Consider the following 5,958-nt stretch of genomic DNA (forward strand, 5'->3'; position numbering starts at 1 on the left):
AAACTACAGTAACCCAGCCTAAGTAACCCAGCTAAACTACAGTAACCCAGCCTAAACCACACAGAGCTCTACAGTAACCCAGCCTAATCTACACAGAGCTCTACAATAACCACACAACCAGCTCTACAGTAACACAGCCTAAACCACAGTAGAGCTCTGCAGCCTAAACACAGGCTCTACAGTAGCCCAGCCTAAACCACAGGAAGCTCTGCAGTAACCCAGCCTAAACTACAGTAACACAGCCTAAACTACAGTAACCCAACCTAAACTACAGTAACCCTGCCTAAACTACAGTAGAGGTCTACAGTAACCCAGCCTAAACCACAGAGGCTCTACAGTAACCCAGCTAAACTACAGTAACTGGCTCTACAGTAACTAGCTAATCTACAGTAACCCAGCCCTACAGTAACCCAGCCTAAACTACAGTAACCCAGCCTAGCTACAGCCCTAAACCACACAGGGCTCTACAGTAACCCAGCCTAAACCACACAGAGCTCTACAGTAAACAGCCTAAACCACAGGCTCTACAGTAACCCAGCCTAAACCAGCACAGAGCTCTACAGTAACCCAGCCTAAACTACAGTAACACAGCCTAAACTACAGTAACCCAGCCCCTAATCTACAGTAACCCTGCCTAAACTACAGTAACCCAGCTGCCTAAACTACAGTAACCCTGCCTAAACTACAGTCTACAGTAGCCCAGCCTAAACTACAGTAACCCAGCTAAACCACACAGAGCTCTACAGTAACCCTGCCTAAACTACAGTAACTTAGCCTAAACTACAGTAACCCAGCCTAAACTACAGTAGGCCTAAACTACAGTAACCCAGCCTAAACTACAGTAACCCAGCCTAAACTACAGTAACCCAGCCCTAAACCACACAGAGCTCTGATAACACAGCCCTAAACTACAGTAACCCAGCCCTAATCTACAGTAGCAGCCTAAAACAGAAGAGCCTAAACCACACAGCTAAACTACAGTAACCAGCCCTAATCTACAGTAAATACACAAACTGCAGTAACCCAGCCTAAAACTACAGTAACCCAGCCTAAACCACCCAGGTCTACAGTAACCCAGCCTAAACTACAGTCTACAGAGCCCTAATCTACAGTAACCCAGCCTAAACCATACAGGGCTACAGTAACCCTACAGCCTAAACTACAGTAACCCAGCCTAAACCTCTACAATGTTAGCCCTAAATACACAGCCCCTAAACCACACAGGGCTCTACAGTAACCCAGCCTAAACCACACAGAGCTCTACAGTAACCCAGCCTAAACTCAGTAACCCAACCCCTAAGGGCTCTACAGTAACCCAGCCTAAACAACACAGCCTCTACAGTAAGCAGCCTAATCTACAGTAGCTCTACAGTAACCCAGCCTAAACCACACAGAGCTCTACAGTAACCCTGCCTAAACTACAGTAACTCTACAGCCTAATCTACAGTAACCCTGCCTAAACTACAGTAACCCAGCCTAATCTACAGTAAAAACTACAGTAACCCAGCCCTAAACCACACAGACTAGTAACCCAGCCTAAACTACAGTAACCCAGCCTAAACTACAGTAACCCAGCCTAAACCACACAGAGCTCTACAGTAACCCAGCCTAAAACTACAGTAACCCAGCCCTAAACTACTAAACTACAGTAACCCAGCCTAAACTACAGTCTACCCAGCCTAAACCACAGAGCTCTACAATGCTAAACTACGGTACTCTACAGCCCTAAACCACAGTAACAGCCTAAACTACAGTAACCCAGCCTAAACCACACAGAGCTCTAACCCAGCAGTAAGTAGCCAGCCTAAACAACACAGGCTCTACAGTAACCCAGCCCTAAACCACAGTAACCCAGCCTAAACCACAGTAACCCTGCCTAATCTACAGTAACCCAGCCCTAAACTACAGTGACACAGCCTAAACTACAGTAACCCAGCCTAAACTACAGTAACCCAGCTGCTAAACTACAGTAACCCAGCCTAAACTACAGTAACCCAGCCTAAACTACAGTAACCCAGCCTAAACCACACAGAGATCTACAGTAACCCAGCCTAAACTACAGTAACACAGCCTAAACTACAGTAACCCAGCCTAATCTACAGTAACCCTGCCTAAACTACAGTAACCATAACCCAGCCTAAACCACACAGAGCTCTACAGTAACCCAGCCTAAACCACACAGAGCTCTACAGTAACCCAGCCTAAACCACTGAGGCTCTACAGTAACACAGCCTAAACCATACAGGGCTCTACAGTAACCCAGCCTAATCTACAGTAACCCTGCCTAAACTACAGTAACCCGGCCTAAACTACAGTAACAGCCTAAACTACAGTAACCCAGCCTAAACTACAGTAAGCCTAAACCACTAAACTACAGTAGCCCAACCTAAACCACACAGAGCTCTACAGTAACCCAGCCTAAACTACAGTAACCCAGCTAAACCACACAGAGCTCTACAGTAACCCAGCCTAAACTACAGTAACCCAGCCTAAACTACAGTAACCCAGCCTAATCTACGTGTAGCCTAAACCACACAAGCCCTAGACTACAGTAACCAGCCTAAACTACACAGAGCTCTACAGTAACACAGCCTAAACTACAGTAACCCAACCTAAACTACAGTAACCCAGCCTAAACCACACAGGCTCTACAATGCTTTAGCCTAAACTACAGTAACCCAGCCTAAACCACACAGAGCTCTACAGCCTAAGCCACCCTAAACCATACAGGGCTCTACAGTAACCCAGCCTAATCTACAGTAAACTGCAGTGACAGCCTAAACCACAGTAACCCAGCCTAAACCACAGAGCTCTACAGTAACCCAGCCTAAACCATACAGGGCTCTACAGTAACCCAGCCTAATCTACAGTAGCCGCCTAAACTACAGTAACCCAGCCTAAACCACACAGGGCTCTACAGTAACCCAGCCTAAACCACACAGAGCTCTACAGTAACCCAGCCTAAACCACACAGAGCTCTACAATGTAGCCTAAACCTACAGAGCTCTACAGTAACCCAGCCTAAACTACAGTAACCCAGCCTAAACCACACAGTAACCCAGCCTAAACTACAGTAACCCAGCCTAAACCACAGTAACAGAGCCTAAACTACAGTAACCCAGCCTAAATCTACACACAGAGCTCTACAGTAACCCAGCCTAAACTACAGTAACCCAGCCTAAACTACAGTAGGCTCTACAGGCCTAATCTACGGTAACCCTGCCTAAACTACAGTAACCCAGCCTAAACTGGTAACAGCCTAAACTACAGTAACCCAGCCTAATCTACAGTAACCCAGCCTAAACCCTCTACAATGGCCTAAACTACAGTAACCCAGCCTAAACTACAGTAACCCAGCCTAATCTACAGTAACCCAGCCTAAACCACACAGAGCTCTACAGTAACCAGCCTAAACTACAGTAACCCAGCCTCTACAGTAGCCCAGCCTAAACCACACAGGCTCTACAGTAACCCAGCTAAACAGGCTCTACAGTAACCCAGCCTAAACTACAGTAACCCAGCCTAAACCACACAGGCTCTACAGTAACACAGCCCTAAACTACAGTAACCCAGCCTAAACTACAGTAACCCAGCCTAAACCACACAGAGGCTCTACATTAGCCTGCCTAATCTACAGTAACCCAGCCCTAAACTACCAGTAACCCAGCCTAAACCACACAGGCTCTACAGTAACACAGCCCAAAACACAGTAGCTCTACAGTAACCTACAGTAACCTAAACCATACAGAGCTCTACAATGCTCTACAGTAACTTGGCTAAACTACAGTAACCCAGCCTAAACTTCTAAACCACGTCTACAAGTAACCCAGCCTAAACCACACAGAGCTCTACAGTAACCCAGCCTAAACCATACAGGGCTCTACAGTAACCCAGCCTAATCTACAGTAACCCAACCTAAACTACAGTAAACCACAGGGCTCTACAGTAACCCAGCCTAAACCACACAGAGCTCTACAGTAACCCAGCCTAAACCACACAGAGGTCTACAGTAACCCAGCCTAAACCACACAGAGCTCTACAGTAACCCAGCCTAAACCACACAGAGCTCTACAGTAACCCAGCCTAAACCACACAGAGCTCTACAGTAACCCAGCCTAATAGGCTTCCTAAAGGCTTCCACCTGGGATGACCACAGACACATTCCTTACAAAACCTTTGGGGCTGCATCCATACCTTTGGAGACAGGACTTTGATGAGTTCATTGGAGGAAGCGGAACTTTGCCGCCTCACTGTGGAAACCTCTTGCCACAGTTGTTCATGCAGGCTTCTAGAACCTGTGGGAAACAGTGGTGACAGAATTCTATAGGTTCTACAGGGAGTATCTACACTGTCTAGGAGCCCAAAATGGAAAATCTTTCCCTCCCAGTGAATGGAAGTGAATGAAACTAGTGGAACTGATCCCTTTAGGATCTGACCCCAGACGCAGCACAGGAAATACAGTTTAGATTCAACAACCTTAGTTAACCATCAACAGGCATCACATGACCCCACACACACAGCCCTAAACATTAACAATGCCTTGGTCCCAAATGTCACCCTCTGCCGGCTCTGGTCAAAAGTAGTGCACTATATAGGGAATAGGGCTCTGGTCAAAAGTAGTGCACTATATAGGGAATAGGGCTCTGGTCAAAAGTAGTGCACTATATAGGGAATAGGGCTCTGGTCAAAAGTAGTGCACTATATAGGGAATAGGGCTCTGGTCAAAAGTAGTGCACTATATAGGGAATAGGGCTCTGGTCAAAAGTAGTGCACTATATAGGGAATAGGGCTCTGGTCAAAAGTAGTGCACTATATAGGGAATAGGGCTCTGGTCAAAAGTAGTGCACTATATAGGGAATATGGCTTTGGTCTATAGTAGTGCACTCTATAGGGAATAGGGCTCTGGTCAAAAGTAGTGCACTCTATAGGGAATAGGGCTCTGGTCAAAAGTAGTGCACTCTATAGGGAATGGGCTCTGACTATATAGGGAATAGGGCTCTGGTCAAAAGTAGTGCACTATATAGGAATAGGGCTCTGGTCAAAAGTAGTGCACTATATAGGGAATAGGGCTCTGGTCAAAAGTAGTGCACCATATAGGAATAGGGTCATCAAAAGTGATGCACCATATAGGAATAGGGTCTGGTCAAAAGTAGTGCACAATATATAGAATAGGGCCTGGTCGCGCAGAAAAGAACTATATAGAATAGGGTCTGGTCAAATAGCACTATATAGAATAGGGCTCTGGTCAAAGTAGTGCACTCTATAGGGAATAGGGCTCTGGTCAAAAGTAGTGCACTATATAGGGAATAGGGCTCTGGTCAAAAGTAGTGCACTCTATAGGAATATGGCTCTGGTCAAAAGTAGTGCATTATATAGGGAATAGGGCTCTGGTCAAAGTAGTGCACTATAGAGAATAGGGCTCTGGTCAAAAGTAGTGCATTATATAGGGAATAGGGCTCTGGTCAAAAGTAGTGCACTATATAGAGAATAGGGCTCTGGTCAAAAGTAGTGCACTATATAGGGAATAGGGCTCTGGTCAAAAGTAGTGCACTATATAGGGAATAGGGCTATGGTCAAAAGTAGTGCACTCTATAGGGAATAGGGCTCTGGTCAAAAGTAGTGCACTATATAGGGAATAGGGCTCTGGTCAAAAGTAGTGCACTCTATAGGGAATAGGGCTCTGGTCAAAAGTAGTGCACTATATAGAGAATAGGGCTCTGGTCAAAAGTAGTGCATTATATAGGGAATAGGGCTCTGGTCAAAAGTAGTGCACTATATAGAGAATAGGGCTCTGGTCAAAAGTAGTGCATTATATAGGGAATAGGGCTCTGGTCAAAAGTAGTGCACTATATAGGGAATAGGGCTCTGGTCAAAAGTAGTGCACTATATAGGGAATAGGGCTCTGGTCAAAAGTAGTGCACTATATAGGGAATAGGGTTCTGGTCAAAAGTAGTGCAC

At 45.9% G+C, this 5,958-nt stretch overlaps 1 pseudogene; it reads left to right on the forward strand.

The window, feature by feature from the left end:
- Window positions 1-4,365: 4,365 nt before the first annotated feature.
- The window catches only part of LOC135560331 (golgin subfamily A member 6-like protein 22), a 3,779-nt pseudogene continuing 2,186 nt past the window's right edge, over window positions 4,366-5,958 (forward strand).

The sequence above is a fragment of the Oncorhynchus nerka genome, linkage group LG15 (genome assembly GCF_034236695.1).
Source record: "Oncorhynchus nerka isolate Pitt River linkage group LG15, Oner_Uvic_2.0, whole genome shotgun sequence".
Lineage (NCBI taxonomy): Eukaryota > Metazoa > Chordata > Actinopteri > Salmoniformes > Salmonidae > Oncorhynchus > Oncorhynchus nerka.